This window comes from Anser cygnoides, chromosome Z, assembly GCF_040182565.1.
Source record: "Anser cygnoides isolate HZ-2024a breed goose chromosome Z, Taihu_goose_T2T_genome, whole genome shotgun sequence".
Classification (NCBI taxonomy): domain Eukaryota; kingdom Metazoa; phylum Chordata; class Aves; order Anseriformes; family Anatidae; genus Anser; species Anser cygnoides.
Window position 1 is genome coordinate 56324562 of NC_089912.1, and position 16102 is coordinate 56340663.

Here is a 16102-nt window from a genome sequence, read left to right on the forward strand (position 1 = left end):
CAGAATGTTTTATTTGATCTCACAGGACTGCTAAATGAAACAATGCTACATTTCCAAATTAAAAATTGGCACAAATAACAAGAAAGAAGCAAATAAAACTAAAACCAGTTAACAGAAGCCTCTAATCACTTAAATATACCTGCAAGTTAGAAAGGTATATTACTGTTGGTCTGACTTCTGAAGTGATAATATTTCAGCGCACCTTCACTGATGTTAGCACAGTTATTGGTTTAAAATGCGCAACAATCTATTTTTATTTGTGCCTCTCAATGCTTTCTCCTTATCTCTCACAATAAAAACCGAGCTGCAAGAAGTGTAGTGTATTTGTTTGAGACTACTGTGATCATTTAGGTTGACCTTCTGTGACACAGTTTGTCTTGAAAGGCAAGTATCTGATCATGCTGACTGCATTTTATTTACTGAATGAGTGAAGAGACCACATTTGTTTCCCAAGAAGTTACTCTCAATTGCAGAAAGTGAAGAACTGTGAGATCTTCAGATGGAAGCTGCTGTGGGGAAGCACAGATCATATATTTATGAAGATGAATGAATATAAGACGGGAATAGGTAAAGTTTGTCGAGTGCTTTTCTGACCCTAACTGCCCACAAAAGCACTTCAAGTACCACCTAAATGAAGGCTAAGGTGTGAGAGTCAAACACAGCATATTAGAAAGTTGCTGGTTTCCTAATGAATCTTGTGCTTCTACAGCAGTCCAAAGAAGATTTATTCTGACTCATAGACTCTTATCGTAGTCCCTTTCCATTCCGGTGAAAGCATAAACCAACAGATTACCTAATCAAGAATAAGGCTTCCTAAGAAAGTGGAAAGCTTCAGTGAATCATGAAGTCATTCCACCATTTGTGTCTGATAACTCAATACCTGTAATCTTTGCTTCACTAAACAATCATAAAGGCCATTTAACTTCCTATCACTTTTAAATCCCGAACACTCGCTCTGAGGAAAAGATGTAGTAAGTGGGCATTTGAGTGACATCTTCCACCCAAACTCTCTGTCTGTCTTCAATGTAGGAGTGTGTTCACAGATGCCTGGGTAACGCAAGGGACTTCTGATGACTTTTCATATGTAGAGAGATCTCCCACTCTCTCAAAATGAGTCCGGATTCTGAACTAAGCAAGTGTGTTAAGGTTGTTACCAATTTAACAGAATCTAGGGAAAAATTAATTTGATGATTTCAGTCCACTTTTCAGAAGTCGGGAGCATGTGTCACAACCCACAGCTGGCTCGTTGCACACTTTTTGGAAGTCTCTTCTCTCTTTCTTTAAATGCCCACTTGTCACTAGAAAACAAACAAGCAAAAAAACACCTCATTTTTCTCCCTGATGCTGTTTTTCTCCTTTTGATTTTGAAAGCATGGTGGAGTAAATCTAGCCAAGACCTTGGGTATTTGAACTATATGCTGAATCACTGTTGGTAATTATAGAAATAGAATAAATAGTCTAGAATCTCAAGGTAAGCTTGATACATTTCAATATTTTCTGATCAGAAATGCAGCTAGTGCTCTTGGAATTAGTCTATTAAAGCTGCTTTGCAAATTCTCCTGATATCACTTCATATTATTTCCCCTTAAATCTCTATCTTTCTGAAGAACATTTCAATATTGGGTCAGATTATGAATATTAAAGGCTCTCCAAAATCCACACTAATTTTAAACTACAGGCACTGTGAATTGCAAATGACCTCAACTGTTTAAGCCTCATAGTGTATGTGACTCATCTGCTTCCAAAAAATCAGGTCGTGAAATTTTATGTGTTCACAACTCACGTCCCTGAAATACCAAATTCTTGTTATGGTTCTCCACACTTTTCATTTCTGATGTATTTTTAAAAGAGAATTTAAATTTCTAGCCTGATAAAGACCTGTTATCAGAGTTCCACAGTGCCCTGCTGAAGACTAAAGACTTCTCTGCAAGCACTGGGTAGGGTTTCCCTGACACCACAATACCCTGTCTTGAACATAGCTGCTGTGCTTCTCTTCTGGGTCACCCCAAGGTATCGTATTATCATGTGTGACTATGGGGCAATGATTTTCAAGAATTTCCTTGCTGAGATTCAGGATAGACACATCATAGAATGCCAATGGAATGCCATATTCTGCAGAAAAGTAATTATTCATGAGAATTAAACTAATGAGCTCAAGACTAATCAGTCTTCCATTGTTGGTAGACTAGGTAACAAATCTAGTTACATATACATACATAAATGTGAAGATGTGAACAGAAAGATGTGAATATTGTGAGAGGCCAACCTAACAACCTCTTTTTTGTAATCCCACCTCTCTCCTCACCTTTCTTTTCCTCAATGCAGAAAATGTTGTCACTATTTTTCATCACAATGCAATAAAACACTGTGAAGCTAAAGTAAATATTTAACAGCATAGAGAGACAAGGATGTTTTGCATAAGGATCTGTTGAATTGCTTGACTAAAATAGATGACAGAAAATACAGAAAACAGTGGCCATGATGAAGTTTTGGTTACTTTCTCTGCTGTGTCCACAAAGCTGTAGACTGGCACAGAAAGACTGGCAAAATCTGCGGATAAGTTTGCCTGTCTTGCCTAGAAAACCCGCAAACGATGAACTTCTTAAAGATGCTGATTCATATGATCTAAAATGCCTTTTTTTTTTTTGATCTTTAAGTGTTTTGTTTTGTTTTGTTTTGTTTTGTTTTTGAGAATGGCAGACAAGTACACACACAGCTGCTTCCTTACTACTCCTCATGAGGGAGAAAATATGAGCATGAGAAAACTCATGGGATGAGTTAAAGCCAGGGGTATCACTTACCAATTACTTTTGCAGTCAAAACAGAATCAACCTGAGGAATTGACATAACTCGTTGCCAATTAATATAATAGTTAGTTATGGGTACTGGGAAACAAAAAACAACAGCAAAAAGAAACACACCTTAAAGTCATTTAGGAAAAACACCTTTCTGACCTCTGAGCAGGCTCAGCTTCACTCCTCTCCAGACTTCTCTCTTCCTCCCTTGTTATCATGTCAAATTATATTCAGTGCCTTCAGTGAGGCAAGAAGGTGGTGCAGGGTGGGTGGTTACAGTCAATACACAGCAATTTCTCTCTGATGGTCCTTCCTTACTCTGTTCCTCTGCACTGCTGTGGGTCCTCCATGAGCTGTAGGGAATATCTACTCCACCATGATTCACCTCCTCCTTTGACCTTCGTGTTCCCTCTGCTCTTTCTCACTCTTACCCTTCCTTCTCTGTCCATGGGGCACTTTCTGCCCTTTCTTAAATACACTTTCACAGAGGCACCACAAACTCCGCAGCTATGGCCTGCAGTGTTTCCATTGTGGAGCTGGCTGAAAAAGCCTGTGTCTGGCACAGGGCAGCTCTTGACCTCTTCTTATAAAGAATAATCTTGCACCCCCCTGCTACCAAAACCTTGGCTTGTACATCTGATACAAAAGCAAACCTAAGCAGTGAAAAGAACAGATGCTTTTTGATGCTTAAATTAGTGCAAATCTTTTCCATTCTTATGTTCTTCCATCCGCAGCTTACTGGATAAAGTGCTTTCCAGCTCCCATAACAACCAGCAAGGCTAAAGTACCCTGGATCAGCTGTTCTTTTACCTGATCCTTAAATCTTTTCAATACAAATGAATTTAGATAGGTAACTTTTATGTTTTTTTGTTATGGCTGATTATGTCTGGAAGAGAACTTTTGCTAGTAGCTTAATGTGTAACACACAGATTTTTCTCCTAGGTTGTAAACATTTAGTATAAGTTTTAATTAACCCTTTCTTTGTTAGACTGGCTCAACAAACAAAAGGTCTTAAGTCTATTGCAATTAGTTGGCCTTTTGCATGGCAGCACCTTTCCTAGATCTCTATTAGCATTTAAATGAAGAAAGGTCAACTGCACACATTATAGCTCAGTTGTACAAAGCCAACCAAATGATGAGCGAAAAAAATACAATACTGTAATAAAAGTAAGAGTTAGGAAGCACACTTGGAAGGTTAACCCAATTTTGGCTTAACCCAATTTTGAAGAAAGGTAGAAAAGCAAGATGAAATGTTACTTCTAACTCAAGTGTTCTTTCTGTTCATGTTTTCTTTGATTAGTGGTAAGTTGCCTTCTTTACAGAAGGCCCCAAATCTGTTTGACTTTATACAGTCTGGAATCTGAAGTTACTCCAGATTTATTTTGCTCTAGATAGAAGCAGAATTTGACCCAAAGGCTTCTAAATCAGATCACTGGTTTTCCACTTGGTTATTAAACCTGATAATCAGATTCAGTGTCTGGCATAGAAAGTCCCCACATTGCTTTTGCTGGAAGGACAATTCTAAAGAAAAACAATTTCATATCTGTTCTTTGCCTTATACTTTCTCATATCTCTTATACTTTCTCAAGATATCAATTCTGGCCAAAATCAGAAGTAAGATATAGTATAAGTGGAATTTTATTTTGACTCAGACTGATATTACCGTAGTTGTATTACCATCAACACACCACAGTTTCTGTAATCCATGCAAATTTTCTATAAAATACTGTAAAAACAGGTGTCCTTGTTCAGTTCTGTAGGTGTGAGATTATATACTTGCCTGACTGCAAGAGGTAGAGATGCTCCAAATGTACACAACAGGTGTACGTAGTCCTGATTTCAGTGAAGGTAGCTTGAAAATGAACAGTTGAAAATGAACCATTAAAAAAAAAAAGTTTTTTTTAGGACCATAAAAGTTACCTGCTTCCTGTTTTAGAGTTATCAGAACATCTAATCATCCTGTACTGCGTCAGCTTCTCAAGGGAAAAAGAAATACTTTAATTTCACCAGCCTGATGCCCTGGGGTAAGACATATTTCACCAGCCTGAGGGCCTGGGGTAAGACATATGGTTTGGGATTTAACTTTTCTAGAAAATTTACACTTCTAGGTATCCTGAGAAGAACCCCTAGTAATAGGTCTACCCAAAATCCTCTTGTGGAACAAGACATAAAGCCATATTTTCGTAGTTTCTGGCATGATAACCTGTTCAGTTTGTGTTCCAAGAACACAAGGTGAGTCCTAATGTAATTAATACAAAAGCAGAAAATGGCATAAGTGTTTTTGCTAAAAATAAAATAAGATTAAATATATAGATAATAAGAATGTGGGGCCATGCTATCAACATCTGTGGTATGTCACAGAACCCAACCATAGCCTCACGGCTGCTCACAGTAATCTGTACTCTCCCCTTCTCACAGTCTCTTTCTGTCACATAGAAAGGAAGAGTATTCCCAAAGGGCAGGTCCCACCATGCTAAAATAAGCAGCTAAGAAAGCTGGGATCTACTGCGTTTCTGAAGGTGTCTAATCCCTCCAGAAAAAGAGCCTTGACAGTGGCTCACTTAACTACTCACTTAACTACTCACTTAACTATGAGAGAGCTAAATTTAACTGAGGTGATCCTACCACAGGTGTTTGTTATTACTTAAGTTGAGCAAATAATTCTCCTCTAGAAAGGTTCCTTTAGATCTTTGTTTGCACAAAGCATGGTGCTCAGTGGTGCTCTGATTCAAGAATCAGATTCTTAAAAGCATTTCAGATGCTAATAAAGCATGAAAAGGTAATGGAGACATTTATATTTTGAACAGTGCATCAGCCACCCGTGCTTTACCCAGATGAAAAATTTCTCTTTATTCATTTTAATAAATTAAATTACTTTTATTGTGCTGCTTATCCTCTCAAAAGGAAGGTAATATAGCTACATGTAGACAAGACTGCATGCAATCCTCTATAAAAGCGTCCAGTTGACCCCACATTGATCATTTCTGATTGGTCAAAGTAATGTTTTATTTATTCTCTTCCCTGATTGGGTAAGTATGCCAGAAGATGTGTTCTTAAAATAAAATGCATTAAAATGAATATTTTTTAGAAATCTTTTGCACATCTTTGGGATTCTATTCCTGTCATAGTCTAGTAAGGCCCTTTGATGTAGTCATAAGAAAGCAAGATTTGAGTAATGGTAATAGATGCCCAAAATTTCAAATTAAAAGTACTTTTCAAGGGGGAATCTACCCACTTCTAGTTGGTTTCAAGAACAAATACATTTCAAAAATATCACTTCTCCTATATGCATAATGCAAATGTTCCTTATTTTCATCATGCTAATGACCAATGTCTTTATAAACAAATTTCTTTTACCTCCAGCCAGGTCTCACTGAATTGCTTGCTTGCAAACAATCCTTACTGATCTCTGGAAGAATCTGAAAGTGAAATAACTGCAGTAGTGTTGTCAAATGTGGTACACACATTCTGGGTCACAGGATGAGGAAGTGCTTGTCCTGACCCTTTAGTTTCTCACTTCACTGTCAGCAAATCTACAGCTTCGCTGTATCCAGCCTGTTGTTTTTTCCTTCCTGTCCTTCTGCTGGATGAGGCTGCCATGGCTACTTTTCTGTGACTTGGTGGTCATCAGTGCAGCTGTAACAGGAGAGTCTGAGTCAATTATAAAACTGTTTTAAACTAACAGTTTCTTTTAGAGAAGACTTTATTTATTTTTTCTTTCTTTTATTAATGATAAGGGGATGGGGAGAAACAACCTATCTTACATAAGTGATAGGATAAGCAGCCACCACACAATAGCTGACATATCCCAAGTTCACTCCCTAGCCTGTGCAGTAGCTCATACCTTTACATTTACTCAGCTTACCCAGGTATAATTTTGCCTCGCAACAAAGCTGAATGTCCCTCTCTTTTAGAGCATCTACTTGGAAGTCAACATGGTGATCTGCCAAGTAAATGGGGTGGCTGACAGAACAGTGCATTAACCAGAGGGGGATTCCATTACAATCCTCTGATGCATGCTTTACAAAATACAGTTTCACTCTAACAGGTATTTTTTGCCCTTTTTTTTTTTTTTTCTAGGAGAAAACAAGACGTGTTCTACCATGTATTTGCATGATCGTGATTTTAATGAAAGGTGTGAGTGACTGTGTGTGAAGGCAAGTGTGTGTGTATGTGTGTATGAGTACTTACCACACTTACTAGCTAAGCTCTATCTGAATAAAACAAAATGACAAGCAGGAGTGCAAAACTCCATTCATTTGCATGTCAGCTTGTGTACAAGACAGAGAGGAATTGCCTCTAATGATGCTTCCTTCCCTGTTAGGATTTAAAAGGGCAAAAACATCATGGAGGTCACTTGTGACAAACCTATTTATTTTCCATTTTCCACAGCGTTTGCCTTGGCAATCAGAATCCTGCTCAGTTTCTGCTTTATTTATTTATTTATTATTTTATCTGCACTGCCCCCTTCCTCTCCTTAGCTTTTCCCCCCTTTTTCCTCCTTTGAAAACTCTAATGAGTAGAATCAACTAAAATGTCAACATTTGCAATTCTGGAGCTTCATTTAAGCAATAAAAATAATAATTAAAAAGGTAAAACCTTAGAGAGATTTCTTCATTTTATATGGTTTGCCAGAGATGATACACATTCAAAAAAGCCAGTAAAAGAATTAATTAGAAACAGCTAAAGCTCAACAAGCTATGCAAGTTAATGAAGCAGAGAGGGAAATGTCATCTTTGAGACCCAGAGCTACACAGGCTTGGATAATATATACTTCTGCTTCACTCTCCTAACTAAACCTCTTTTAATCTCTCCTCTAAAAAATCAATGCTAATGACACTGATTTACCAGGAAATGACAGGCGAATAATAACATAGGACTTGTTCTTGTTTAATGGTAACTTAGACCTGAAGAATGGCAAAGATTTTATTTTGAAGTGTAGGTTTGATTATTGCAACTTAAATTCAACATTTAATTTTTTTTTTCCCCTCTGTTTTCTTTTGTATCTGATTCTGAATCAGTGCAAAATCTTCCTCCATCTCCTACAAGAAATGGGAAATATCTTACAGTTTCAGACCAGGAAAGAACCATATAGCCTAGATCTATCTAGCTTACTGTTTTCTCTGAATTTGTATTGCTTTTCTCTCTTGCACTTTTCTCATTTGTTATACTGAAGGCTAAATGAAGAACTGCAAAAATAACTGCATATAAACAACACTTACCAGCAGGTCTTTTTGCAGGACCTACCTATGCCTGTTCACATTTGCAGAATAATACATGACTTTGGAGGAAGAATTCATTTATTCTATAAAATGAGTCAGAAGTCAGTAGTAGTAAATCATCATTCAAGACAAAGGAAAGTGAACGTTTTCTCTAAACAAATATTTAAAAATCCAAGAAAAAAGGTTGTTATATACTGTCTTTTTATTTTGGAGAGTTTAATGTCCTTTCAGTTAAGCTCTCACTGTCTTCTAAATATCCATCTCAAATATTTCATATACATTTCCAAATGTCATCCGTATTACGGTGTCTGAAAGTCTTCCAGTAGTTCTGGAACAATTTTCAATGGCTTTTCTGAACTATCTTCCAGGAACTTATTGTGAGAATTGTTATGGCTTTTCTGTGCTTTTGTCACATTTTCCCAAGTATTTTGTTTTTCCTCACAGAGATCTAAAAAGATCTTGCTGTTTTATGTATTTAAGTATTGAGGGTATTTTTAGTCTTTTTTTTTTTTTAATTAAAGCCACCACCTATTCAATATATATATATATATATATGTATGAAAACCCTATGAACTTACGCATGCAATTACCTAACAAATACAAAAAAATTAGTAGGAAAAAGAAAAAAAAATAATAATATATGAAGTCATGTTACCCAGTGCTTTTCTAATAGATGTATAAAATATCTTCATTCTAGAATTTCTGCTCATCTTTTAGAAGTTTTAGATATATTACATATATGAGTCTCTATTCCTTTGTACAGAGCTGCAGGGAAGCATTTTTGATGTGATTATGTTACTGTCATGTAACGTATGTGCAGATTTTTCCTAGAATGATATATTATGGATTTAGGGAACCAGCTTAAACTAATCTGCTGGATGATCTAGGTTGTTCCAACTGCTCTTAAAGCCTATGCTTCTACAGAACAAGTAAGGAGAAAAACCTTCCTGTAAATAATTATCCTTCCATACAAAGTATGGTAAAGTGGTAAGAGAAAATCACGTACAGCCTAATCTCTTAGGATTTATACCAGCATCTAACAGTGCTGTTTCACACAAGCCCAAGATGGATGTCACCTCTGGCACTCTGATCCAAAAAGCTCTTGATCTCAGTTGTGATAAACGAAAAAAGGGTACAATACTATTTACATCCTATTTTACCCTGCTGTGAACAATAATATATAAATGGATTGGATATTCATTAATATTTTTAAAGTTATCTCAAAACCTTAGCTCAAAGGTGCCATATCCCTGCAAAGCTTTATTAGTGCTATCACACAGGAGAGCCATGAGAACTAATTAATTAATGTTTGTAGAGTATCTTGCAAATGCAAAGTGCAATGTGAATATGGATCATTATTATTTATTATCCTAAAAGATATAAAGATATATTGGAGAGCCTGATCTCCTTTTAAGTTGTACTTCTGTTGCATCAAAGTGGGCATAAAATGCCTTAAGGCACCTGCTGAGGATTCAAAAGCAGCAAGGATGATCAAATGCCTAGGAAGTATGATCACTGAGAAAAGAGAAAAGTTTATGATAAAGAAAAGACTGATGTAGAACCTGATAAAAAAACTTCAAATATTTAAAATATAGAAACAGGTAGTGAATATAATCTGCTCTCCTTATACCCACTAGACTTATAGATTATAGATTTATATAGATTATTATATTATATAGATATTATTTATATAGATTATTATAGATATAAATCTAGATTTTAAATTTATATATATAATATATATATATTGCCTTTCTTCTGAAGGGCTTGGGGCTTCACTGCTGAAGTTTTGTAAACATCGCACAAATATCTGACAAAAATAACAAACATATTTGATTTTGCTTTTGAAAAGTTTCATTCTGTTAGTAATAGTTAGTTTTGAATCATGCTTGGAGAGATATTTTAGGGTAGATTGGGCTAATACATGCAACTCTTCCTATTTTGTGTCAACATCCTTACCCGATTTTCAATGCAAACCAAGTTCCCATGAATGCTTTCCATTTCACCATCTGGCCCCATAGTTGTTACTGGAAATGTGGAAGCAAAAGAATTTGCTTCCCTCATAGATCAGTAGGCTTCTTTTTTTCCTCCTCTTGGTGAAAATCTCTGTCTTAGATCCAAAGTTAAACATGTGCTGCAAACTTAGCTTTGAGTAATAACACATTTTTTTTAGAAGCACTGCTCATAAAAGTAATTTAAAAAGGAAAGAGATAAATATTAAAGCTGCAAAAAGTGAGAGTTTTAGACTCCTGCAGCTTCCAAGAAAACTTGCAGCAAAGCAAGTATTTACCTTCCTTCCCCCCCCCCCCCCCCCCCCCCCCCCCCAAGGAATTACTTTGTGAATTTTAGCAGGAAGAAGATGGCTTTTTGGCTTTTTTCCAGTTATTCTCAATATCAGTGCTCTCAGGGTGATGTCTGCCTGTTCTCTGCCCACTCCCCATTCACCCTTTCACACTGTAATGCTATATTGAAAATGCTTAAACTGTGCCTACACACTGTGAATTCAAAAAGATAGTTAACAGACAACACCAGCAGCACTGCCTTTCCCCATGTTTGCTGCTAAGCCATTACTTGGGAAGGTGATAAACACTCTTTTAGCAGGACAGAAAATACAAAGATAAGTGTGGAAATGGGAGCTAAGAAATTGGACTCAATAATGTCTTCTTTCAAAGATATATGTTTATACAAACTGTCATTTCCTGGGTAAGGATATGTGTGCGTGTGTGTGTGTTTGCAGCAATTTCTCTTTGTTTGATGATAGATTACATTATATGGTTACCAGTGTACGATGAAAATTTTGGGGGAAAAAATCTATGTTTTTAGGTAAGGTACTGAAGACATTTGCAACAGCAAGGTTTTATCCGTGTTCTTTTTCATTTGTTTCCTTTCCCCAAAGGCATCTGTGTGAAGGACCTACCTGTACTTCTGAGTGATGTAACCTGGATGAAATGTTCAAACTGAAGTTTTTTCTGGACATGGGACTTCTTCAGAAGAAGATACTGAAGTGTAGGTAACTACTGTAGTTTTAAAGGTGTAGGGAATTGGCATTGCTCCCTGGTGTACTAGATCTCCAGTCCTGAAAGCAAGTCACTATTATATTTTAACACAGGTTAAAAAAATTAACTGTTCTTGAGCTTATTGAATTATTCTGGGCTTTGTTAAATAATGGCTTAGCCCTTACTTTATTACTCATAAGCAATGCTGGTAAAAGGAAAAAAAAAAAAAAAAAAGAACAAATGCTAAACTTTATACTTTTATGTACAGATAAGGGATTTGTTTTATCACAGTGATATATGCATATTTGAAACCTTCTGTGTATTTTTAAATATACCACCATGCCCCAGTTGATAGCAGAAGGAATTAAGACCTTAATTTCTACAATGCAGCAAAGCCTAAAGGCCCAGATCTCTTAAGATATGTAGATATGCTCAACTCCTGCTGAAATCACCAAGTGATTAGCAACTGATCTAGTCTAAATGACCTGATCAAACCTACACAGAGGATCCATGACAGTAGAGGTATTAAAGCCAGTTTCTTTACACACAGACTAAAATAGAAATAAGCCTTTTAATGTGCCTCAATGTTCCCAGTCCTGTCCCATCCTGTTCCCTGCCTACCCACACCCTGCCTATCAACCCTCTCCCCCCCAAGAAAAAAAAAAAAAGAAACGCTTATAATACTAGAAACTGAAAAGAGGATTGAGGAATATTGATACAGAAGTTGCAGGTAGGTAGATAAATCCATACTTCATTGAGAAACGCAGTTAACAAAGATGAAATTCTTCCATTTTCTACTGTCTATTTCTACTGGCTTTAAGGAGTATCCACGCTGTGGAGTGTGATTGCACAGACAGGCAGTTTTGTGCCACTTCTGAAAAAAGAAAATAGGATGATTTCCTGCTCAGGAAGGTAACCTCTCATGAAAGTAACTTTCACTGTGTCATTCTCTATCTTGATCAAAAGATTTTAATAACTTTATTTCTTATTAAAGTGTGTTTCCTTACTTGTTCATGATGAAAGAGCTCATTTATAGAGGAAAGCTCAAGTACCTTTTTTATTTAATAGCTACAGGGTCTATCTTTCTGTTACTTTCTTTTTTTTTTTCTTTCATTTCTTTCTTTCTGCTTCTTTGTTTCTTACCTTTTTTCTTTCCTCCTTTCTTTCCTTCTCTCCTTCTTTCTCTCCTTCTCTGTTTCTTGTCTATCGTTCCTTTGAATTAAGTTGTTCTTTGCAGTTAATTTTCTGTGAAAGGTAATCCTCATCTCAAACCACTCTTCTGGCAACATCAGCATTTGATACAGTAAATAAATTTTCAGTTATCTTCATATTCCACCACTACCAAGTATTGTCCCACCACAAAATGTGATCAAGTATTAAAGACTCCTGAGAACTAAATGATCCAAGCTCAGAAGCTCTGAATCCCATGATAAATTATACAAAAGAGGCACTTGAAGGGATTTGTAACTGATTTTGCCACTCAGAATGCCTCCATTTCAATTAGAGGTAACCAAGAGGCATGACACTGAAGAACAAAACTAATAATTTTTGCTGATGTCAAGAAAGGTTATGGGAGGTGAGGGTATAGAAGCAATGACTTCCACAAAATGTGTGTAATGCAAGTGCCTTTGTCTCTGCTTTCAGTCCATGAAGAGAAAAAAAGTGACCATTTCTATTTTGTTTCCATCCCAGAGCTGGGGACATTGCCCTGAGGAGTTGCCCTCCCACAATGAGGTAACTTCAGTCCCAGCAAAGCTCAGGTGGTGAAACAAGAAGGTGTTCAAGAAATGAAACAAGAAGGTGTTCATTTCACTGGTTGCAGATAAATATATATTATATATATATAATATATATATTGTTATATATTATTATACATTTTATATATATATATATATATATATATATATATATATATATATATGCAGATATATCCATAGTTGTTTTCATGGTTGTAATTTACATCCAAATAAATACATACACGATGAAAATCTGTACTACCAAGCAAACCAAAAACACAGTGTCTGCAATTCCTCAGAGAAACCGCAGTGAGAATTTCGGCAACTGCTGGCCAGTTCATTAGTCTGTTAGCTCAGTTATGATGTCTCTGACTCCCAAACTTCTAGAACTCTCTGACACACTTTGTATCTCCCCACAGGCTTCAGCAACGGCCCCCTCTGCCACAGCTGCAGCATCTGGCCCTTCAGAGCATACAAATCCTGTCCTCATGCTTTGTCTTACACGTAGGGCCTGTTCAGCTCAGCATCCTTTGCCTTTCACAGCACAAAAAGACAGTTTCTTCCCATTTTTAACAGCCTTTGTTAGTTTATCTGTGCTGGGTGGTGGCAGGCATAAAAAGCAAGCTGTCTGCTCTGGTTGCATTTGCAGCTAAAATACCTTTTACTTTTTTTTTTTTTACTTTTTTTTTACTTTTTTTTTTTTACTTTTTTTTTAAAAAAAAAAAGCTCTTCAAGTAAAATTAATAGGCCAGACAAACGTGACTTGTGTTACCACATACAACTGATTAGACCATGCCTGTGTAAGTGATTACAGTCACTCTGTAGTCACTAGATCAGTGACAATATGGAAATCTGACTAATTTTGTGTTGTAGTTTTTTGAATCTGTGCTTCCAACATATTTACAAGTTCAAAATATGAAGGTAATATTTTTATAGGTACAATGGAGTTATATTTCTCTGCTTTATAGGTACTACTTATCAGAAGGCCAGACCTCAATGTAATTAATAATTTTAGATGTGTACCCATCATTAGAGGTTTCAAAACTAGTCTTGATCTTTTTTTTTATTTTTATTTTTATTTATTTTTTTTATTAATGCCACTTAGTTAAAAGACTTAAATAACATTTTTGGGTCCTGAAAAGTTTAAAGCTGAAGGTCTTTGATTTCTTTATCATTCACTATGAAATCAAATTACCCTTTTTCTTTTTACATCTGGATATATAGAAAAACACAATTTTTCTGCTTTAAAATTCTATAGTAAATAATCAATGATATTTTGTGATGAAAAAATGATAATAATAAAAGCAGAGGATTAGTGAGAAAGGTAAGGACATGAAGGCAATCAGTACCTGAAGACAAGAGTCTGCATGTGAAGCTCAGCCCCTGAGAACTGTATATTTGTGTTGTTGTATGTAACTCTTCCTATGAGAGTTCCTGAGAAATCATCTCAGTCTTTGGAAGCTAAATAGTATGGCTTTGCAGAAAACAGTTTGGGCTCCGGAGAAATCACTTAACCTGTGTTTAAATATTAAGCAGTTTAAAGGGTGGATCTCTGCTAACCTAGAGTGGGTCCTTGGGGAGTGTCCCCATGAGGAGCACAGAGGATAAATCAGAGTGGAAAGTCATTTCCAGCAAGGGATGAAGGTGACAAGTACCTGGAGCACAACTCCAACTGCTGGAGGACATAACTGAAGCTATTGTTTCTATTACTAGTGTTAATACTGGTATTTTCTTTCTTAACTGGCTACAAACATTATTATTATGATTATTAAAAATTACCTATTATTATAAAACAACTTATAGGAATTAGTTGCATAGCATAAGATTCATCTTTCCTTCCTGTAAATTTCTGTGATATAAATGTCTAAACATGAGTTAATACCCCGGGTCTGTATTTACAGTCCATGGAGAAAAACATCGCTTTGTAGGAGCAATTATCTGATTTATTTTGGAGGTGTGCTTTATAATGAAATTAGAAGAGCCTAATAGTCTAGACTAGGTGCAGATGTCTATGTAGTAGATAACTGTCTTTGGAAAAATAATTCTTACCCTTTATGCATATCTAAAAGATACTGCTACTATAATATGAAACAATTCAAGTTCCTTTTCATTTTTAATTAAGCTAGGAAAGTATGGCTTTCATTATTTATTTTTTTATAAGAATCTGGCTTCTGATCTGGGTTAAATACAAAATTATCAGCAAAAGGAATTATTGCTAGATAGAAGTATGTATTAGTATGTGTATGAATGTACATCCAGTATACACGTGCAGGAATGTGTGTGTTAATGTGTGTGTGTGTGCATATGTGTGCATGCATTTCTTGTTCTAGCCAAATTCCAGAGGGTTTTTCTAAAAGATGTATATATGTACTGGGTCTGGCTGGGATGTTAACTTTCCCTGCAGCAGCCCATACAGTGCTGTGCTCTGCAGTTGTAGCTAGAACAGCAGTGGTATCACACCGGTGTTGTCTGCTCCTGAGCACTGCTGGCACAGCATCACGACTCTCTCTAACCCTCCTAGGGGGTGGGCAAAAAAGTGAGAAAGAAACATCACCAGGGCAGCTGACCTAAACCAACCAAAGGGATATTCCGTACCATATGATGTCACACTCAGCCATAAAGGGTGGAAAAGGGAAGAAGAGGGGAGGGGTGGGCTCTCATTGTGAAAACATCTGTCCTCCTGAACACCAGCTACGTGCATTGAGGCCCTGCTTCAAGGACATGGTCAAGCATTGCTCATTTGTGGGAAGTAGAGAGTAATTTCTTTCCTCTGCATTTCCACACGGGCTTTACTTGTTTTGTTTTGTTTTTCCCTTTCCCCCTCCCTTTTCCCCTTTCCCTTTTTTCCCTTTAATTATTTTTTTTAATTATTAATACTCTTTCCTTAGTAATTATTTTTTTCCCTTCAATTAAATTATCCTTATCTCAACCCATGAGTTGTTCTTTCCTTTAATTCTTCCCCTCCTCTTCTAAGGAGGGGGAGTGAGAGCGCGGTTGTGGTGTTCAGCTGCCTAGCATGGTAAAACCACCACAATATGAATTTCTGAGTGCATGTTTTTTTCTAGCCTTAAGCCTTGTAGAAATAGAACTATCAGAGAAGCTGCTGTACTATTAAAAAATAAATAAATAAATAGATATTTTTTAAAGTAAACTCAGCCTGCAATGATATCAAAGAAAATATTTTTGGAAATTTGATGAAGTTGGAGACAGGTTACATGCTTTCAATTTTTACGTTCTTTAGTTCTCAGGCTATTCTGGGTACCCCGACTGTCAATAAAGGTAATACAGAACGAGCATTTTGGAAAAGGCTAATATAGTGACTGTTAGATCACTGCATTATATTTTAAAATACC

General features: G+C 36.3%; 1 long non-coding RNA gene across 3 annotated transcripts; it reads right to left on the minus strand.

The window, feature by feature from the left end:
- Positions 1-4: 4 nt before the first annotated feature.
- On the minus strand, positions 5-15843 carry LOC106037360 (uncharacterized). Of its 3 annotated transcripts, XR_007158823.2 has the most exons (5): positions 12992-15843; positions 12157-12258; positions 6313-6431; positions 6153-6229; positions 5-4647 (listed from the first exon to the last, which is right to left on the minus strand). It is a non-coding gene; the product is annotated as an uncharacterized lncRNA (long non-coding RNA). The 3 variants fall into 3 exon arrangements; XR_007158822.2 differs by having other exon boundaries at positions 6153-6431; XR_010827663.1 differs by lacking the exons at positions 5-4647; positions 6153-6229; positions 6313-6431 and adding an exon at positions 11292-11887.
- Positions 15844-16102: the final 259 nt, after the last annotated feature.